Here is a 21,181-nt window from a genome sequence, read left to right as displayed (position 1 = left end):
ACTCCCAGCCACTAGCTCCTCAAGGTTGACCAGCAATGCCATTTACTGTGTCCCCCACTGAAAGTCAGCAGCCTTCCACCAACCATGCTGCAGCCACTGGGGTAGCACAGCGTGACATCAGTAGGATAGTCAAAGGCACACACAAGACACTAAGGGAATGTATAAGGGCGATGAGTTGATTTCTTGATGTCATATTGGATGGATAGATGTATAAAGTTCTGGATAATTTAAATATGTGAAATGAGTGCAAGCAACGGTAGCACTGCTTATCTGCCTAAAATAGTGGCCGTCATGTTCCAGGCCCGATGCAGGCGAAGCTAGGCAGCTGCCATTTTTTCTTTCAAACCAGTCTTAACATCCGGCGCAAACGACTCCAATTTCCTGGCTAATGGGGCAGAAATTCTTTAAATTATTGCCACCCGTGTACACCGCTATCCTGGCATAAATGGTGGTCGCCACTCTTAACGCCCTTCTCTGGTGCAGCACTCAGCGGCCACCATTTTGGTGAGTGCCTTAGCACTGCCGATAGCAGCACTGGCCCTGGATTTGCAAATAGACGGTGAGTGACGTTATTTAATGACACGCTCTGCAAACTTCGACCTTAGCGCTGAGTTTAGTGACTGGTCCTACGTTCGCTCTAAAAAGCAAGCACGCTGACAGCACTTCTTAAAGGGACACACACATCTTTCAGTTTGCATTTAAGCTTTTGGACTTATTTTTTATTTTATTGAAGTAGTGGCTTGACACAATACATATTAAAAGTTTTTTTAAGTGTGCAAGGAGTGCTGCTGGATGCTTACAAGGCTTCGGATGGTAAATGATGAACTCTGAGAAGACAGAAAATGTTAGAAATACTCAGGTCAGGCAGCATCCGTGGAGAGAGAAACAGAGTTCACGCCTCAGGTCAAGATACTACTTAACCTGCTGAGTATTTCCAGCATTTTATGCTTTTATTTCAGATTTACAACATCCATTCGCAGAAGGAAGAGAAAGACGCAGAAGAAGAAGACGCAGAAGAGGAGGAGGCAAAAGGAAAGAGGCAACCCAGAGAGCCCCTTTCTGTCTGGGATGGAATCATCCACATGCGGTATCAGTGACCACAACCCCAATCCCTTGTCAACATTTTTCCCACACCTTACCTTTTCTCTGTTACTGGCCATCACAGCATCCTCTTGGCCACAATGCTGAAATAAAAGCTACCACAAAGCAAACTTTCCTATCCAACTTTATACATCTAACCAACCAATAAGACATCAAGAAATGAACTCATCATTCCCTTATTCATTCCCTTAGTGATTGTCTTGTGTGTGTCCATAGACACTGACTCCATCCCTCTCCCCAACTCCTGGCTGAGGCAGAACCAGGATGTTCACAACTTTGGTGTCATATTTGACCCTGAAATGAGCACCTATCTGCAGTATAACTAAGACCGCCTATTTCCACCTCCATAACATCGCCCGTCTCTGCCCTTGCCTCAGCTCATCTGCTGCTGAAAACCTTATCCTTGCCTTTGTTACTTCTAGACTTGATTATTCCAAAGCACTCCTGGCTGGCCTTCCACATTCTACCCTACGTAAACTAAGGGTGATCTAAAACTCGGCTGCCCATGTCCTAACACGCCCCAAATCCCACTCACCCATCACCTGTGCTCACTGACCTACATTGGCTTCCGGTTAAACAATGCCTCGATTTCAAAATTCTCATCCTCATTTTCAAATCCCTCCATGGCCTCGCCCCCTCCCTTTCTCTGTAATCGCCTCCAGCCCCACAACCCCTCCCCCCCCCCCCCCCCGAGATGTCTGCACTCTTCTAATTCGGCCCTCCTGAGCATCCTTGATTATAATTGTGCAACCATTGGTGGCCGTGCCTTCTGGTGCCTGGGCCCCAAAATCTGGAGCTCCCTGCGCTCTCCGCTTCTCTACCTCTCCTCCTTTAAGATGCTCCTTAAAACATTCCTCTTTGACCAAGCTTTTGGTCACCTGTGCTAATTTCTACTTCTGCGGCTTGGTGTCAGATTTTTATCGCATAATACTCCTGTGAAGCGCCTTGGGATGTTTCACTATGTAAAAGGTGCTGTATAAATACAAGTTGTTGTTGCCTTTGTCTATCCTACTGATGTCACGCAGTGTTACCCCAGTGGCTGCAGCATGGCTGGTGAAAGGCTGCTGACTTTCAGTGGGGGACACTGCAAATGGCATTGCTGGTCGACCTTGAGAAGCTAGTGGCTGGGAATGTGAAATTGAGTGATAGTATTTCTTCTTTTTCACTCATCTCTCCCTCTTCTTAGTCAACCATTGGCTGGGCAGGCTGTATATCTTGGGTGTCTGAAATGAGGAAGGCACAGGATGGAGTTGTGGTGGAGGAAGGGCTGGAAAGCAAGAGGAATGCGAGAAGGAGGATAACGTATGAGGATACCAGCATCTTGTATCCGTTCAGCCCCACCGCTGGCCAAGGGCTTAGCCATGCCTTATCCAAGAATGGTCAGCACTGTCTCCTCCAAGGGCGTGAGGGAAGCTAGGAATGTGAGGTGGACCTCGTTGTTTGGTACAGATTGTTAGTAAGTGAGTGATTGGGTGGTGGGGGGAAGTCATACATTGAGCAGTGTGTGAGGCTAGTGGTGTAATTGGTGGGGGATAGCTTTTGAAGATGCAGTCACTGACTTTGACCACTGGTCTGAGGTCATGAAGCTTCTTTGGGCACTGGAACTAGGTCGGGGAGCGACACTGCTGGCACATCCTTGTGATCAGGTCCCACATCCTTCTTTCTGGAGGGCCGCCTGGCCCCCATGGGTAAAGGACCTCTCTTGCAGTGTTGACCCCTTGCACAAAGCTTGAGTGCTGTGTGCGAGACCGTGGGTGCCCCTCCCTGGCTTGCTTAGCCATTTGTGTTAGTGCTTTTTTTAGTTGCGGAAGGCAATTCAGCTTTAAGAGCTGAAGACTCCTACTTGGGAATTCTTTTTAATATTAATTTTTTCAGAAGGCAGTTCAGCTCTATGGACTAAAAGAACTGTCTATTTTTTAATGATTTTTATTTTTTTCATTTCAGAAGGCAGTTCTCCTTTAAGGGACTGGATTGCTTTCTGAAATGATAGCTTTGCTTTGTAGGCCAAAATGGTACATAACTGTCAGGCACAACAGAGAATGGGAGGTGGAGAGCACAACTGCGGCAGCTCAACGATGTGGAGGAAAGGGTACTGCGGCTAATGGCTGCCCATTGGCCGTCAGCACCATCAATCCCTCAGAGGGCATATTGGTAAGTGAAGACCTTCCTTTAATTCCATCTGGGCGGCATTTGATAAACACCTATCAGTAAAGTAGTCAGCAATGTGTGCACCTTGGTTGCTGCATGGTGATCCCTCCCCCCATCTTTATGCCACTTTTGTGCCATTTATGTTTGCAGATGATGCCCCGGAGGGAGACCAGCCTGTGCTTGAGCCCCCAGAGCCAAGTGAGGCAAGTGAGCAAATGTGGGAGGAGAAGGATGCCGAGGAAGAAACAGATGCAAGCGCCAGTTCTGCTGCACAGGACTTAGATGAGCACCTCGATGTGGAGGCGTTCGAACAAAGGGTGCTGGCCATGCACTTGGACATGCTTAGGGCAATGGCAAGGGTGCCGGAGAGCCTGTCACAAGTGGTAAGGAGCATGGAGGAATCTGCCTCCGCATTGCAGACAGCTCTGTGCACACCATGGAGCTCTCATTGTCAGTGTGCAGACAATGGTAGACTCCCCAGAGAGACCGTGCGGATCCAGACCTCATGACGTGTATCATGGGTGATGTAGCAGCTGCCATTGCAGCAGAGGTGGAAGCAACCCAATGTCTTAGTGCTGCAATGAAAAGGATGGCTGGTAGCATGGAAGCTCAGACTGCTCTCGCGCAGTCTCAGCAAGATGCCATGCAGCGTCTTACTGCTGTCATCCAGTCAGTGGCTGTTGGTATCGAGTCTGTGACTGCTCTCATGCAGTCTCAACTGGATGTCATGCGAGCTCTGATTGCTGCCATTGCTACCGAGTCCACCACAGTCCACCGGGGATCTAATGGTGTCACAGCAGCCCACCCAACTCTGATGCAGTAGATTGGTGGGGATGCTGAGATGCTGCACTCGGGGAGTGGCACTGGGTCATTGGAGGAGGAACCTGTTGTGCTCTCTCAGGGTGACAGCATTCCTGATTCCAGCCCTGCCACTCCGTCATTGCAAACAGCCATGGTTTGCACCCAGCCAATCAGGACTGCTGGCGTCGAGGTTGAGGCGGCCCAGTATGCACCAGGGCCAGAGCTGGTCGAGGGCGACCTAGAAGGCCATCTCTAGCATCTGGAGGTGAAAGAGAGCAGCCTTCCAGCAGCCATGGAGGCACTGCGGCATAGTTCTAGAGTAGGTCAGCGTAAAAGGGGCTATAAGGAAATGCACAAGAGTGAATGAAAACATTTATGTTGTTGCTGCATGTTGTTGTTTTATAAATATTGATTTGAAACGTTAAAAGCTGTTGCTGTATCTCATTTCAGAGTGTGGAATGATGTGTGGAAGGTCTCATTGGTGTGGGCATATGGGAATGCACATAGGAAGCTGGAAGTGGCGACCAACTTAATGGAAATGAGCTGGAAAAAGACAGTCCCGGACATCCCTTGCAGGATCAGGATGGTGAAGCCATCTCCTGCGTGGCGCCAGAACCTCCTCTGGCTCCTCCTCCTCCTCTTCCTGTGCTTCCACCTCCACCTCCTCCTGCTCCTCTTTCTTCTCACATGCTCAGCTGTGTCGTCGGCCAATGGCTGTGCCCTCATGATTATTAGGTTGTGAAGCATGCAGCAGACGACAACGAACAGGAACACCCTGTCAAGTAAGTACTGTAGCACACCTCCTGAGCAATCAAGGCAGCGGAACCGCTGTTTCATGATTCTGATGGTCTGCTCAATGATGCTCCTGGTGGCGGCATGGCCCTCATTGTATGAGTGCTGGGCAGGAGTGGTGGGATTGTGGAGGGGCGTCATGAGCCAGGTGTTTAGCAGATAGCCCTTGTCTCCGAGCAGCCAGCCATTCATTTGAGGGCTGAAACAGACCTGCTGCAGGATGAAGACATCGTGGCTGTTGCCAGGCTACCAGGCATCAACGGCCATGATTTGGCAATTTGTGGTAGCACACCAACTGTGCATTGAGTGAGTGGTATCCCTTCCGTTTCGGAAGGTCTCCGGATTGTTCAGCGGTGCCCTCAATGCGACGTGGGTACAGTCTATGGTGCCCTGAACCCTGGGGAAGCCCGCTAGCCTGAAGAAGCCAGTTGCCCACACCAACTGCTTCTTTCTGATCATGAGATGTGGTCCCTCCTCTTATACAGAGGGTCTGTGACCTTATGGATAGAGCAATGCGCAGCAAACTGGGCGATGTCTGCTGTGGCTCCTTGGAAAGATCCAGTGGCGTAGAAATTCAGGGTGATGGTGACCTTGGATGCCACTAATGGAGCCATCGTCACCCTTGTTTGAGGCTCCAGGTCTGGTTGCAGGAGATGGCACAGCTCTGTCACCACGTCTTTCCTGAATCGCAATCTCCGCAGACACTGGTTATCAGTGAGGTCGATGTAGGAAACCTGTTGTTGGAAGACCCTTGAAACATAGGGCCTTCTGCCACCGCGTCTGTGCCTGCATCTTGCTCTGCTACCTTCATCTTCCCCTTCAGCTTCCTGGTCATGCTGCCCCTCTGCATCCTGCTGCTGCTGTTGCCTTCTCCTCTCAAAGTCCCTCTCTCTCTGCATTTGTATTTGCCGGCGCCGTTCTCTTCTGCAAACCATCCTGCTGAACACAATGTGGAGGAGGCGGTCCACTACTAGGACTGCGCCCATTACTCGCAAACAGTGGGTTACTCTGCTAATGCTAGCTAATGCTCCCCAGCAAGGATAGGTATTGCAGACTGCGATAAACTGAGGCCCAGTAATCGCTGAAATTGGGGAATCGGACTCAAAAAATTGAAGGCCTCAACTCGGAAGCAAATTTTGTCCAGCTACAATGGTGGCAGCCACAGGGTGCCTTTAAATACTGCTGCTGGTTCACATTGCCGATTTGACACTGTTGTGTATGCATGCCTGTTTACTGTGTGATGTCTGTAACACTGTTATGCAACACTGAATGTACCTTTACACTGTACACACCTTGCCTGTACACCAGAGGGTGCTGCTGCTGGAGACCTTAGGGTTACCAAAACTGTCTCCTGTTCAGGCAAAGCTGCTCACCTATACCAAAGGTAAAATCCAAATCGTTGGCAGTGTAGACGTCCAGGTCTCCCAGGGTGGCGTGTTGAACAAACTCCCCCTGTGGATTGTAGCTGGTGACGGTCCCACGCTGCTGGGCAGGAATTGGATGAACCGGGTCCATATCAGGCGAAGTGGCCCTGTGGAAGAAAAGACCACCACAGCCCTCCTGCAGGAAATGGCTGCAGCACAAGGAGAAACACGTGTAATCAAAATGGCCACCGCCATACCACCAGTGAGCATGGAGGAGCATCACATGACACCGAGCGGCCAATCGGATTTGAAGGCTCCCTTAAAGGAGACCGGTAACCAAAGAAATTTAAAGGAGAAGTTTCAACTATTTGAGTACACGGACCTTAAAGCTAAAGATGCGATTAAAGGGTGCAAGTATGAAAATGTATGCAATGTAACAATGAATTGTGATGCTGGTGTAACTAATGTGACTAATGATATGAATGCAGGTGTCAGTAAGGTTAAGAACAAGTTTATTACAGTAATGATAGAGATTGTGAAATGCCTAATGTAACCATGGTGAAACCAGGACATCCAAAAGTGATGCAAATGCTAGAATGCAGGCTTGACTATGTGTGATCAGAGCCAAGGTGTCAGGTATACCGGTAGGACCCTGCCAAAGGTCATTGGGTCCTACAGGGACCATGCTGATGCCAATGGAATCCCCCTGTGGGAGATCCCCAGGTCCAGCAGGCTACCTCACCATGTAGCCTGGACCTTTGGAACGAATGTGATGCCCCTTGCAGGACACACACAGGCAGTGGGAGCAGACCCACCACAGGGACAGTGGTTAATGGGCAGCCCAGCCACCGCCAATGGCAACCTGCACCAGACCAGCCCTACAATGCCTAGCTACCAGGGCCAACACCAGGAGCATGAGGCCAATACTCTCCAGCATGACCTGACCCTCATCCTAATTGGTGGACAAGGAGCCCACCCAGTCTTGTGGCCCTGCCCACAAATACCCACATCACAGTGTATACACACCACCCACTGCTGTCATGGCTACCCGCCCCCCCCCGCCTCTGAGGGATCCTACAACAGTAACACCCACATGGTCTGCGTGTGAGGGAAGGGAAATGTATGAGGCCAGCCTCAAGCACAGGGGTCACATCTGGCAACCACACAACCCTCACCACAACCTCCCATAGCCCACCACTGATCACCTCCCCTGGGCATGAAAATAAGGATATGAAAAATGCTTAGGGGGGAAATGTTGTTGTGTATGCATGCCTGTTTACTGTGTGATGTCTGTAACACTGTTATGCAAAACTAAATGTACCTTTACACTGTACACACCTTGCCTGTACACCAGAGGGTGCTGCTGCTGGAGACCTAAGGGTTACCTGCACACTACAGGTAACCCAGTATAAAAAGGAACACATAGCTTGTTGTCGTCACTCAGGAGCTGCAAATAAAGGACTACAGGTCTGCACAGTTTAAGTATCATACCCTGCCTCGTGGAGTCATTACTAAAGGTGCCTACATATACTACAGACACCAACAGAAAAAGCTATCACTGGTACCGACAAGTGGTCAGTGGACGATTCTGGGGCAATGTCACTTCCGGGGCGGTGACCTGGCGGTGCGCATAGTGATGACGTCTTTATCATCGTGCGCAGATGAGCGGGGCAGATGTCGACAGAGGGGAGCTAGAGGCGGTAACGGCCCTTAAAAAGAGGCAATTCCGGTCCCACTGTCATTGCTGATTGATTATGGTATGCTAAGTTATTGTGTAATGACGGGTATTATTGTGTACAAAACTCCAAGAAACAACACATGGCAACTGTTTTTATCCTGTTTTCCACGTTCCATTTCTAACTCAAAACTGCCTTGGCTAACGGTTTCCTATTATGGCCACGAAAACAAGTCAAGAGACACGAATCACATAGTTTCAGCAAAAACTAAAACACAGTGTCAGCTGAAAATGTTTAACCATTTCATTCAACAAAAAGAAATTAAAAACTTTAATCATATGAGATTAAACCAAATCCTAATCCTATGTGTAAATGTATACATAACTAGGAGACTTTGTCCAATAATAAAAACTTAGTTATTATACTGCACAACTTATACAAGTATACAAATAAGATGCTAATTATCTAGATACCTAACAAAAATTATATGTTCCAAAACTATATTGATGAGATAGACGTTGATGTGGCTGGAGAAATCTCGGTTATAAAACTTTTCAACAATAAAACCATATCCAGATATATTAGTGAGTGAAGAAAGTGATTTAACAAGGGAAGAAAGTGTAGTGAATAATTTCTGTTCAAGTACTTCACCTTTTTACAGAAGGAATAAGTCTTGATATTTGCGAGATGGAGTTTTAGCTCATTTAGGGCTACTTGTAATTGATGACACTAGAACAATCAATGTAACTCCAACACTGTACTGTCATCAGCTTTTTATCTTTCATATGGTACCAACATCAATATAATTCTTCACTTCTCCAAATTGCAGCTTCAGTATTTATATCAAACAAATTCATTGTGGAAATAGATGTTTTACAGTTGATCTATCTCTCTTGATACGAATATCTCTTTAGTCAGAATCCAAAGAGGCAGAACCTAATGCATCAGTTACTTCAACAGGTCTTTGTTTGTAAGTGCTTATATTGCAGTTTTAAATGCTTTCAATATGTAGCTGTAGAGCTATTAATGTTATTTTGTCCTAGAAATATAGACAGTATACTATACTATCCATTTTTCCAATTCCAAAGGAAGCCATTGTGATAAACACCAATTTTTATACAATCCCAGGCAAATATGCAAATACAATCTGAATAATAAATATATTACTGTTCAAGACTAAATGAAATACAAACAATATGTAGGATCATTTCTGTCACCATGTTTATTTAATGCAACCCTATTTTAAAACAATTACTCGTATTGATCATTACATCAGTGTCCCGGGTAGTCTTTTCTTGAAACTCCACCTTGTAAGAATAAAAGTGGTTAGTAATGATAAAATTGATTCTATATATATAAATGTTAAAAGTGTAGATTATACAGAAAGGCTGCAGTGTTTAAAGAAACAAAATGATGACTTTCCCAAGTTCATGTCTCCATGGATTTGAAACTCACCAAACCAGAAAAGGTGTTTATTGGAAAGCCATTAGCCTAATCAAGGAATGGCACCAGGTCCTCTAGACAGACACGTGTGAGGAGAGCCAATCAAGAATGGCCCTGGAACCAAGATCCAATCCTGAGGTTTCCTGAAAAACAATGGCCATAAGAGGTATAAAAACCCAAGCATAGATTGCTCTGCCTCTGTCTTCCGTAGGCAGGACCTCTCTCTACGGACAAAGGAGCGGGCCATGTGCTTTGCCAGAGGGAAGTGACGTATACCTTTTTATAAATCATTATTGTAACATTGTATCTGTTGTAACTAAGTCGATCCATAGGCTAGCTGATGACTGCTGATAAATGTGCATGTGTGTGTTTAATAAACTATTCCAAATTGTTTTAAAAGAATCAAGTCTCGCTGTCAATTTAATGCCAGAGATTTAGAAATGTTACAACCTGCAGTGCTCTTCTGTAGAGCTCTGCATTCATCAGTTTTAGCCACCAATCAGAAGCAGACATACTGGTGTGCTGTAGGCCAAGGTAATTCTGCCTCCACCCCATTTCCCAAGAGCATTTAAAAAAAATATTCATTCTTGGGATGTGTGCATCGCTGGCAAGGCCAGCATTTATTGCCCATCCCTAACTGCCCTTGAGAAGTTGGTGGTGAGCCACCTTCTTGAACTGCTGCAGTCCGTGTGGTGAACGTACTCCCACAGTGCTGTTAGGGAGGGAGTTCAAGGATGTTGACCCAGTGACAATGAAGGAACGGGAATATATTTCCAAGTTAGGATGGTGTGTGACTTGGAGGGGAACTTGCAGGTAATGGTGCTCTTGTCTTCTAGATGGTAGAGGTCGCGGGATTGGGAGGTACTGTCAAAGATGCCTTGGCGAATTGTTGCAGTGCATTTTGTAGATGGTACACACTGCGGCCACGGTGTGCCAGTGGTGGAGGGAGTGAATGTTTCAGGTGGTGGATTGGCTGCCAATCAAGCTGGCTGCTTTGTCCTGGATGGTGTCGAGCTTCTTGAGTGTTGTTGGAGCTGCACTCATCCAGGTAAGTGGAGAGTATTCCATCACACTCCTAACTTATGCCTTATAGATGGTAGAAAGGCTTTGGGGAGTCAGAAGGTGAGAATCTCGCTGCAGAATACCTAGCCTCTGACCTGCTCTTATAGCCACAGCATTTATGTGGCTGGTCCAGTTATGTTTCTAGTCAACAGTGACCCCCAGGATGTTGATGGTGTGGGATTTGGTGATGGTAATGCCATTGAATATCAGGGGGCAGTGGTTAGGCTCTCTCCTGTTGGAGATGGCCATTGCCTGGCACTTGTGTGATGTGAATGTTACTTATCACTTATCAGCCCAAATCTGAATTCCGTCCGGGTCTTGCTGCATGTGGGCATGGACTGCTTCATTATCTGAGGATGGAACTGAATACTGTGCAATCATCAGCGAATATCCCCACTTCTGACTTTATGATGAAGGGAAGGTCCTTGATGAAGCAACTGAAGATAATTGAAGGGAGAGAGAAGACTTGGGAAGTGGGGGCGAGAGAAAGACTTGGGGGTGGGGGAGAGAGAGATTTGGGGGGAGGAGACTTAGTAGGCAGGGAGAGACACTTGTTGGGTGGGGGAGAGAGAGACTTGGGGGGGAGAAGAGTATTGTGTTCCTAACACAGATGAGGCTGAACACAGGGAGATTAAAGTAACGGTGACCTCAGTCGTTATTAAGACACTCCAGAGTGAGGAACAGGCTTATATACAGTGCTCCCAAGGGATGCTGGGATCCTTTGGGACTTTAGGGGATGCGCTCCCTGGTGGCGGAACATGGGAGTGCATGCTTTACAGATATACAACATCAGCCCCCCTCCCCCCACCCCGCAAAGTCAAAGTGAAAACAATTTACAAGGTGAGGCGGTCGGGAGCCTTTCTTTCCCTGGTGGACCGCCTCGGTACAAATGTCTGTTCTGGTGTGTTGGCTGTGCCCTCGCTGGACTGGCATGTTGTTGGCCCTGCAGGGCTGCTGGGTGAGACTCTCCTTGCTGGGCTGTTGGGCGTGATAGGTTCCATTTCCTGGTCCAGGGTGGTGTCGTTGATCCTTTGGGTGTGTGTTGTGGGCTCAAAAAAGGTGGTGTCTGCTGTGGGTTGTTCAGGGCAGTCTGTGAACCGCAGCCTCGTTTGGTCCAGGTGCTTTCTGCAAATTTGTCCATTGTCTAGTTTGACTACAAACACCCTATTCCCTTCTTTAGCTATCACCGTGCCCGCAATCCACTTGGGACCATGTCCACAGTTTAGCACATACACAGGGTCATTCAGATCAATTTCCCGTGACACAGTGGCGCGACCATCGTTTACATTTTGTTGCTGCCGCCTGCTCTCTACCTGATCATGCGGGTTCGGGTGAACCAGCGAGAGTCTGGTTTTAAGTGTCCTTTTCATGAGTAGCTCAGCCGGGGCACCCCTGTGAGTGAGTGGGGTCTCGTGCGGTAGCTGAGCAATACTTGGGACAGGCAAGTTTGGAGTGAGCCTTCTGTGACTCGTTTAAGGCTCTGTATAATTGTTTGTACTGCCCGCTCTGCCTGCCCATTGGAGGCTGGTTTAAACGGGGCCGAGGTGACATGTTTGATCCGATTGCGGGTCATGAATTCTTTAAATTCGGCACTGGTGAAACATGGCCCATTGTCACTGACCAGTATGTCAGGCAGGCCGTGGGTGGCAAACATGGCCCTCAAGCTTTCAATGGTGGCGGTGGCAGTGCTTCCCGACATTATTTCACATTCAATCCATTTTGAAAAAGCATCCACCACCACCAGGAACATTTTACCTAGAAACGGGCCCGCATAGTCGACATGGATCCTCGACCATGGTCTGGAGAGCCAGGACCACAAACTTAGTGGTGCCTCTCTGGGCGCGTTGTTCAACTGAGCACATATGCTGCATTTTCGTACACAGGACTCTAAGTCAGAGTCGATACCGGGCCACCACACGTGGGATCTGGCTATCGCTTTCATCATTACTATACCCGGGTGTGTGCTGTGGAGATCCGAGATGAACGTCTCCCTGCCCTTTTTTGGTTGCACTACGCGGTTACCCCACAACACGCAGTCTGCCTGAATGGACAGCTTGTCCTTTCGTCGCTGGAACGGCTTGATTAGCTCTTGCATTTCAACGGGGATGCTGGCCCAGCTCCCATGCAGTACACAGTTTTTTACTAGGGACAGCAGAGGATCTCGGCTGGTCCAAGTCCTAATCTGGCGGGCCATGACAGGTGATTTATCATTTTCAAACGCTTCCATGACCATCAACAAGTCTACGGGCTGTGCCACCATCAACAAGTTTGCAGGCTGCGCCATTTCCACCCCCGTGGTGGGCAATGGTAGCCGACTGAGAGCATCCGCACAGTTCTCGGTACCTGGCCTGTGGCGGATGGTATAGTTATACGCTGATAGTGCGAGTGCCCACCTTTGTATGTGGGCTGAGGCATTAGTATTTATCCCCTTGTTTTCAGCGAACAGGGATATGAGGGGCTTGTGATCGGTTTCCAGCTCAAATTTGAGGCCAAACAGGTACTGATGCATTTTCTTTACCCCGAACACACACGCTAATGCCTCTTTCTCAATCATGCTGTAGGCCCTCTCGGCCTTAGAAGAGCTCCTGGAAGCATAGGTGACAGGTTGCAACTTCCCCGCAACGTTAGCTTGTTGTAATACACACCCAACTCCATACGACGACACATCACATGCTAGCACAAGTCTTTTACACGGGTTATACAATACAAGCAGCTTATTGGGGCATAAAATGTTTTTGTTTTTTTTCCCCATGCCCAGTTCTCACCTTTACGCAATAACACATGTTGGGGCTCTAATAGGGTGCTTAACCTCGGTAGGAAGTTACCAAAATAGTTGAGGAATCCCAGGAACGACTGAAGCTCCATGACATTCTGTGGCCTGGGTGCATTCCTGATAGCCTCTGTCTTGGCGTCTGTGGGCCGAATGCCGTACGCCGCGATCTTTCTCCCCAAAAACTCCACTTCTGTCGCCATGAAGATGCATTTCGGCCTCTTCAGCCGCAGCCATACGTGATCCAGTTGCTGGAGGACCTCCTCCAGGTTTTGTAGGTGCTCGACAGTGTCCCGGCCTGTGACCAATATGTCGTCCTGAAAAACCACCGTGCGTGGTACCGACTTGAGTAGGCTCTCCATGTTTCTCTGGAAGGTCGCTGCAGCCGACCGAATTCCAAACGGGAATCTGTTGTAGATGAACAGTCCCTTGTGCGTGTTGATGCAGGTGAGGCCCTTCGAAGACTCCTCCAGCTGCTGCGTCGTGTAGGCCGGTCAGGTCGAGCTTGGTGAATGTCTTGCCTCCTGCCAGCGTCGCAAATAGGTCGTCTGCCTTAGGTAGCAGGTATTGGTCCTGTAGCGAGAAACGATTAATAGTTACTTTATAATCGCTGCAAATCCTGACCCTGCCATCACTTATGAGTACTGGAACAATCGGGCAGGCCCACTCGCTGAATTCGACTGGGGAGATGATGCCCTCGCATTGCAGCCTGTCCAGCTCGATTTCCACTCTCTTCCTCATCATGTGAGATACTGTTCACACCTTGTGGTGAATGGGTCATGCCTCTGGGACCAAGTGGATCCGCACCTTCGCCCCGGAAAAGTTTCCAATGCCTGGCTCAAAAAGGGAAGGAAATTTGTTAAGAACCTGGGTACATGAGGACTCATCGACATGTGATAGCGCTCGGATGTCATCCCAGTTCCAGCGGATTTTGCCCAGCCAGCTCCTTCCAAGTAGTGTGGGGCCATCGCCCGGGACAATCTAGAATGGCAGTTCGTGCACCGTGCCCTCGTAGGTGACCTTGACCATGGCGCTGCCCAGGACAGTGATAAGCTCTTTGGTGTACGTTTTCAGTTTCGTGTGGATGAGGCTCAGGGCTGGTCTGAGTGCCTTCTTGCACCACAGTCTCTCAAACATCTTTTTACTCATGATGGATTGGCTATCGCCAGTGTCCAGTTCCATGGCTACGGGTATGCTATTCACTTTTACATTTAGCATTATAGGTGGACATTTCATCGCAAATGTGTGCACCCCGTGTACTTCAGCATCTGCCTCCTCTCTCGGAGGCTCGAAATTGCTTTGATCCACCATGGACCGATCTTCCTCTGCCACATGGTGGTTAGCAGGTTTTGCAGAGCTTGCAGCTCATGTGCAAGCTCGTTGGAGGTGCCCCATTGTTCTACAACTCTTGCAAACATACCCTTTGAAGTGGCATGAATAGGTTGAATAGAAGCCTCCACAACACCAACAAGGTGTGAATTGCCTTGCTTTCATCCTTTGTTGCGAACTCTGAGTCATCTGGGTCACCTGAGGCCTGCTGGCAGTTGCAGACTCATGGGTTCTGCCCTGTACATTTCTGCTTGCAAACACAGTTCCAGTTAATTTATGAACATTGCTGGCACTTGTGTGCTGAGAGATTTGTTTGGTGTTATCACTGATGGGCATAAACGTTATCGCAATGGCCTTACTGAGGGTTGGTGTCTCTACAGTCAAAGGTTTTCGTAGGATGGTCTCGTGACCAATGCCCAGTATAAAAAAGTCTCTGAGCATCTGCTCCAGGTAGCCATCAAACTCACATTGTCCTGCAAGTCGCCTTAGCTCAGCGACTTGGCTCACCACTTCCTGGCCTTCAGATGTAGAACTGATAGCTCGCCATCAGCACGCTCTCCCTTGGGTTAAATGCTTCCGAACCGGTGTACACTGCTCCTTATATGACTTATCTGTGGGTTTCACCGGAGCCAGAAGATTCTTCATGAGGCTGTAGGTCGGTGCTCCGCAGACCGTGAGGAGGACCGCTCTCCTTTTTGAGCGCTTCCTTCTCCATCCAGCTCATTGGCTACAAAGTACTAATCTAGCCATTCAACATAGGCTTCCCAATCCTCACCCTCCGAGAACTTCTCCAGGATGCCCAGTTTGCTGCATCTTTGCATTGGATTTGTATACTCGTCGCCAGTTATTGTGTTCCTAACACAGATGAGGCTGCACACAGGGAGGTTAAAGTAACAGTGACCTCAGTCTTTATTAAGACACTCCAGAGTGAGGGGCCAGCTTATATACAGTGCTCCGAAGGGATGCTGGGATTCCTTGGGACTTCAGGGGATGCGCTCCCTGGTGGCGGAACATGGGAGTGCATGCTTTACAGATACACCACAGAGAGAGACTTGGGGGTGGGGGAAAGAAAGACTTGTGGGGGTGGTAGAGAGACTGGGAGGGAGAGAGAGAGAGAGAGAGACAGAGACTGGGGGAGAGAGAGACTGGGGGAGGAGAGAGAGGGCTGGGACTGAGAGAGAGACTGGGGAAAGAGAGAGACTTGGGGGGGGGGGTGAGAGGCTGGGGGAGAGAGTGAGAGACTGGGGAGAGAGACACTGGGGGGGAGAGAGAGAGAGAGAGAGAGAGAGATTGGGGGAGAAAGAGAGAGAGAGAGAGACTGTGGAGAGAGAGAGAGAGAGAGAGAGAGTGACCGGGGGAGAGAGACTCGGGGTGTAATGTATGCACCTGTGAATATGCTCATAGTTTTGTAGAGCTGTTGAGGGGGGTACTTGAATTAATGTTTATTTTGTTTACTCTGAAAGATTTGTAGAGCTGTTGACATCTTTCCATCCGGAGGAGGCGGAGACCCCCAATGGAGGGCTCTCTATGCGGGAGTCCTCCCTAGATTTATCGGGGACTTGGCCTGGAGGGTGGTGCACGGAGCAGTCCCGTGCAACAAATTTTTAAGCCAGTTCACAGGCTCCCAGGCCGCCTGCAATTTCTGCAGTCTGGAAGAGTCCGTGGTCCACGTTTTTATGGAGTGTGCAAGGTTGCAGCCCCTGTTGCATTATTTAAAGGGGCTGCTCCTCAATTTCTGGTTGCACTTCAGTCCCACACTCCTGATCTTTGGGCACCCTGTGCGGAGGGGAGTGGGTAGGTCAGAGGGCCTATTCGTAGGACTGCTCCTGGGCACGGCCAAGGGTGCCATCAGCCGGTCCAGGCAGCGGGCGGTCGAGGGGGTCGTTCAGCCCGACTGCCTGCCTCTCTTCCGTGCCAGGGTGTCCTTGGAGATGGAGCACGCGGTGTCCAACGGTACACTCGCGGCCTTCCGCGAGAGGTGGGCGCCAAAGGGACTGGAGTGCATCGTTACCCCCGGTAACCAAATTTAAATTTGATTTTATATGTTTTAAAGTTTAATTTGCTTTAATTGCCAGATTTTTAATGTCCCCCTCCCCTTTTATAGGGGGCACTTGTAAAATATATGGTTTTAATGCCCCCCAAAAAATCACAAAAAACCCCACAAAAAAACAAAAAAAAACATTTATTAAAAAAAGGGGCAGTTAAGTGTCTGGAGTGTCCCCCAGATCGGGGGGGGGGCACTCGATCTAATGTTTATTTTGTCCCCCCCCCCAAAAGAGTTGTAGAGCTGTTGAGGGGGGCACTTGAATTAATGTTTATTTTGTTTACTCCAAAAGATTTGTAGAGCTGTTGACATCGTGCCATCCGGAGTAGGCGGGGACCCCCAAGGGAGGGCTCTCTATGCAGGAGTCCTCCCTATGTTTATTGGGGATTTGGGCTGGAGGGTGTTGCATGGAGCAGTCCCGTGCAATAAATTTTTAAGTCGGTTCATGGGCTCCCATGCCGCCTACAATTTCTGCAGTCTGGAGTAGTCCGTGTTCCATGTGTATATACAGTGTGTGAGGTTGCAGCCCCTCTTCCATTATTTGAAGGGGCTACTCCTCGATTTTTGGTTGCACTTCAGTCCCACACTCCCGATCTTTGGGCACCCAGTGCAGAGTGGAGTGGGCAGGTCACCGGGCATCCTCATAGGACTGCTCCTGGGCCTGGCCAAGCGGGCCATTAACCAGTCCAGGCAGCGGACGGTCGAGGGGGCCATTCAGCCCGACTGCCTGCCTCTCTTTCACGGTTACATTCGCGCCAGGGTGTCCCTGGAGATGGAGCACGCAGTGTCCACTCTCGCGGCAGTGCATCATCACCCCCAGGAACAGAATTTTAATTCAATTTGGCAAAGTTTCCAGTTAATTTGTAAATTTGAAAGTTCTAGTGCTCTTACCAAAAGGGGGCACTTGATTTAAAGTTATTTTAAAATAGTTGTAGAGCTGTTGATTTATAGGTATATTAAAATAGTTGTAGTGCTATTGGGTTGGGAGTGGCTAAGCCAGTCACATGAAATTCACAAAACTCAATAAAATCCCAGCCAGTTGGGTTCAGGGGATCCACAGTGAGGCAGGTGGTTTTGAGCCTGGTGGATGAATTGTAACGTGTAGTGTGATTGTTAAATCTTTGCTAATAAACCAACTAGTTCTTAAGCAAAGAATCCATGAAGCAAATACATTACAAGGGGAGAGAGAGAGACTGAGGAAGAGAGAGCGAGAGAGAGAGAGACTGGGCTAGATAGAGAGACAGGGACAGGGAGAGAGAGACTGGGAGAGAGAGAGAGAAAGAAAGAGAGACTGGTCGAGAGAGAGAGAGAGAGACACTGGGGATGAAGGGGAGAGAGGGACTGGGGGGGAGGGAGAGAGAGAGAGAGACATAGAAACATAGAAAATAGGTGCAGGAGTAGGCCATTCAGACCTTCTAGCCTGCACCGCCACTCAATGAGTTCATGGCTGAACATGCAACTTCAGTACCCCCTTCCTGCTTTCTCGCCATACCCCTTGATCCCCCGAGTAAGTAAGGACTTCATCTAACTCCCTTTTGAATATATTTAATGAATTGGCCTCAACTACTTTCTGTGGTAGAGAATTCCACAGGTTCACCACTCTCTGGGTGAAGAAGTTTCTCCTCATCTCGGTCCTAAATGGCTTACCCCTTATCCTTAGACTGTGACCCCTGGTTCTGGACTTCCCCAATATTGGGAACATTCTTCCTGCATCTAACCTGTCTAAACCCGTCAGAATTTTAAATGTTTCTATGAGGTCTCCTCTCATTCTTCTGAACTCCAGTGAATACAAGCCCAGTTGATCCAGTCTTTCTTGATAGGTCAGTCCCACCATCCCGGGAATCAGTCTGGTGAATCTTCGCTGCACTCCCTCAATAGCAAGAATGTCCTTCCTCAAGTTAGGAGACCACAACTGTACACAATACTCCAGGTGTGGCCTCACCAAGGCCCTGTACAACTGTAGCAACACCTCCCTGCCCCTGTACTCAAATCCCCTCGCTATGAAGGCCAACATGCCATTTGCTTTCTTAACCGCCTGCTGCACCTGCATGCCAACCTTCAATGACTGATGTACCATGACACCCAGGTCTCGTTGCACCTCCCCTTTTCCTAATCTGTCACCATTCAGATAATAGTCTGTCTCTCTCTTTTTACCACCAAAGTGGATAACCTCACATTTATCCACATTATACTTCATCTGCCATGCATTTGCCCACTCAGCTAACCTATCCAAGTCACTCTGCAGCCTCATAGCATCCTCCTCACAGCTCACACTGCCACCCAACTTAGTGTCATCCGCAAATTTGGAGATACTACATTTAATTCCCTCGTCTAAATCATTAATGTACAAAGTAAACAGCTGGGGCCCCAGCACAGAACCTTGCAGTACCCCACTAGTCACTGCCTGCCATTCTGAAAAGTACCCATTTACTCCTACTCTTTGCTTCCTGTCTGACAACCAGTTCTCAATCCACGTCAGCACGCTACCCCCAATCCCATGTGCTTTAACTTTGCACATTAATCTCTTGTGTGGGACCTTGTCGAAAGCCTTCTGAAAGTCCAAATATACCACATCAACTGGTTCTCCCTTGTCCACTTTACTGGAAACATCCTCAAAAAATTCCAGAAGGTTTGTCAAGCATGATTTCCCTTTCACAAGTCCATGCTGACTTGGACCTATCATCTCACCATTTTCCAAATGCACTGCTATGACATCCTTAATAATTGATTCCATCATTTTACCCACTACTGAGGTCAGGCTGACCGGCCTATAATTCCCTGTTTTCTCTCTCCCTCCTTTTTTAAAAAGTGGGGTTACATTGGCTACCCTCCACTCCATAGGAACTGATCCAGAGTCAATGGAATGTTGGAAAATGACTGTCAATGCATCCACTATTTCCAAGGCCACCTCCTTAAGTACTCTGGGATGCAGTCCATCAGGCCCTGGGGATTTATCGGCCTTCAATCCCATCAATTTCCCCAACACAATTTCCCGATAATAAAGATTTCCCTCAGTTCCTCCTCCTTACTAGATCCTCTGACCCCTTTTATATCCGGAAGGTTGTTGGTGTCCTCCTTAGTGAATACCGAACCAAAGTACTTGTTCAATTGGTCTGCCATTTCTTTGTTCCCAGTTATGACTTCCCCTGATTCTGACTGCAGGGGACCTACGTTTGTCTTTACTAACCTTTTTCTCTTTACATACCTATAGAAACTTTTGCAATCCGCCTTAATGTTCCCTGCAAGCTTCTTCTCGTACTCCATTTTCCCTGCCCTAATCAAACCCTTTGTCCTCCTCTGCTGAGTTTCTAAATTTCTCCCAGTCCCCAGGTTCACTGCTATTTCTGGCCAATTTGTATGCCACCTCCTTGGCTTTAATACTATCCCTGATTTCCCTTGATAGCCACGGTTGAGCCACCTTCCCTTTTTTATTTTTACGCCAGACAGGAATGTACAATTGTTGTAGTTCATCCATGCGGTCTCTAAATATCTGCCATTGCCCATCCACAGTCAATCCCTTAAGTATCATTCGCCAATCTATCCTAGCCAATTCACGCCTCATACCTTCAAAGTTACCCTTCTTTAAGTTCTGGACCATGGTCTCTGAATTAACTGTTTCATTCTCCATCCTAATGCAGAATTCCACCATATTATGGTCACTCTTCCCCAAGGGGCCTCGCACAATGAGATTGCTAATTAATCCTCTCTCATTACACAACACCCAGTCTAAGATGGCCTCCCCCCTAGTTGGTTCCTCGACATATTGGTCTAGAAAACCATCCCTTATGCACTCCAGGAAATCCTCCTCCACCGTATTGCTTCCAGTTTGGCTCGCCCAATCTATGTGCATATTAAAGTCACCCATTATAACTGCTGCACCTTAATTGCATGCACCCCTAATTTCCTGTTTGATACCCTCCCCAACATCACTACTACTGTTTGGAGGTCTGTACACAACTCCCACTAACGTTCTTTGCCCTTTGGTGTTCTGCAGCTCTACCCATATAGATTCCACATCATCCAAGCTAATGTCCTTCCTAACTATTGCATTAATCTCCTCTTTAACCAGCAATGCTACCCCACCTCCTTTTCCTTTTATTCTATCCTTCCTGAATGTTGAATACCCCTGGATGTTGAGTTCCCAGCCCTGATCATCCTAAAGCCACGTCTCCGTAATCCCAATCACATCATATTTGTTAACATCTATTTGCACAGTTAATTCATCCACCTTATTGCGGATACTCCTTGCATTAAGACACAAAGCCTTCAGGCTTGTTTTTTTAACACCCTTTGTCCTTTTAGAATTTTGCTGTACAGTGGCCCTTTTTGTTCTTTGCCTTGGGTTTCTCTGCCCTCCACTTTTCCTCATCTCCTTTCTGTCTTTTGCTTTTGCCTCCTTTTTGTCTCCCTCTGTCTCCCTGCATTGGTTCCCATCCCCCTGCCATATTAGTTTAACTCCTCCCCAACAGCACTAGCAAACACTCCCCCTAGGACATTGGTTCCGGTCCTGCCCAGGTGCAGACCGTCTGGTTTGTAAGGTCCCACCTCCCCCAGAACCGGTTCCAATGCCCCAGGAATTTGAATCCCTCCCTGCTGCACCACTGCTCAAGCCACGTTTTCATCTGTGCTATCCTACGATTCCTACTCTGAG

The 21,181-nt window shown here is 48.3% G+C and overlaps 2 long non-coding RNA genes across 2 annotated transcripts in view; both read right to left on the bottom strand.

The window, feature by feature from the left end:
• The window catches only part of LOC139263264 (uncharacterized), a 78,254-nt gene that overhangs the window by 20,022 nt on the left and 37,051 nt on the right, over positions 1-21,181 (bottom strand). The gene's annotated exons all lie outside the window — the stretch shown is intronic.
• Positions 9,090-9,463, bottom strand: LOC139263268 (uncharacterized). The gene is made up of 2 exons (XR_011593080.1): positions 9,338-9,463; positions 9,090-9,189 (listed from the first exon to the last, which is right to left on the bottom strand). It is a non-coding gene; the product is annotated as an uncharacterized lncRNA (long non-coding RNA).

The sequence above is a fragment of the Pristiophorus japonicus genome, chromosome 1 (assembly GCF_044704955.1).
Source record: "Pristiophorus japonicus isolate sPriJap1 chromosome 1, sPriJap1.hap1, whole genome shotgun sequence".
In the NCBI taxonomy this organism is placed as follows: domain Eukaryota; kingdom Metazoa; phylum Chordata; class Chondrichthyes; family Pristiophoridae; genus Pristiophorus; species Pristiophorus japonicus.
Note: the sequence above shows the minus strand (reverse complement) of the source record. Positions and strands in the feature narration are given on the sequence as shown.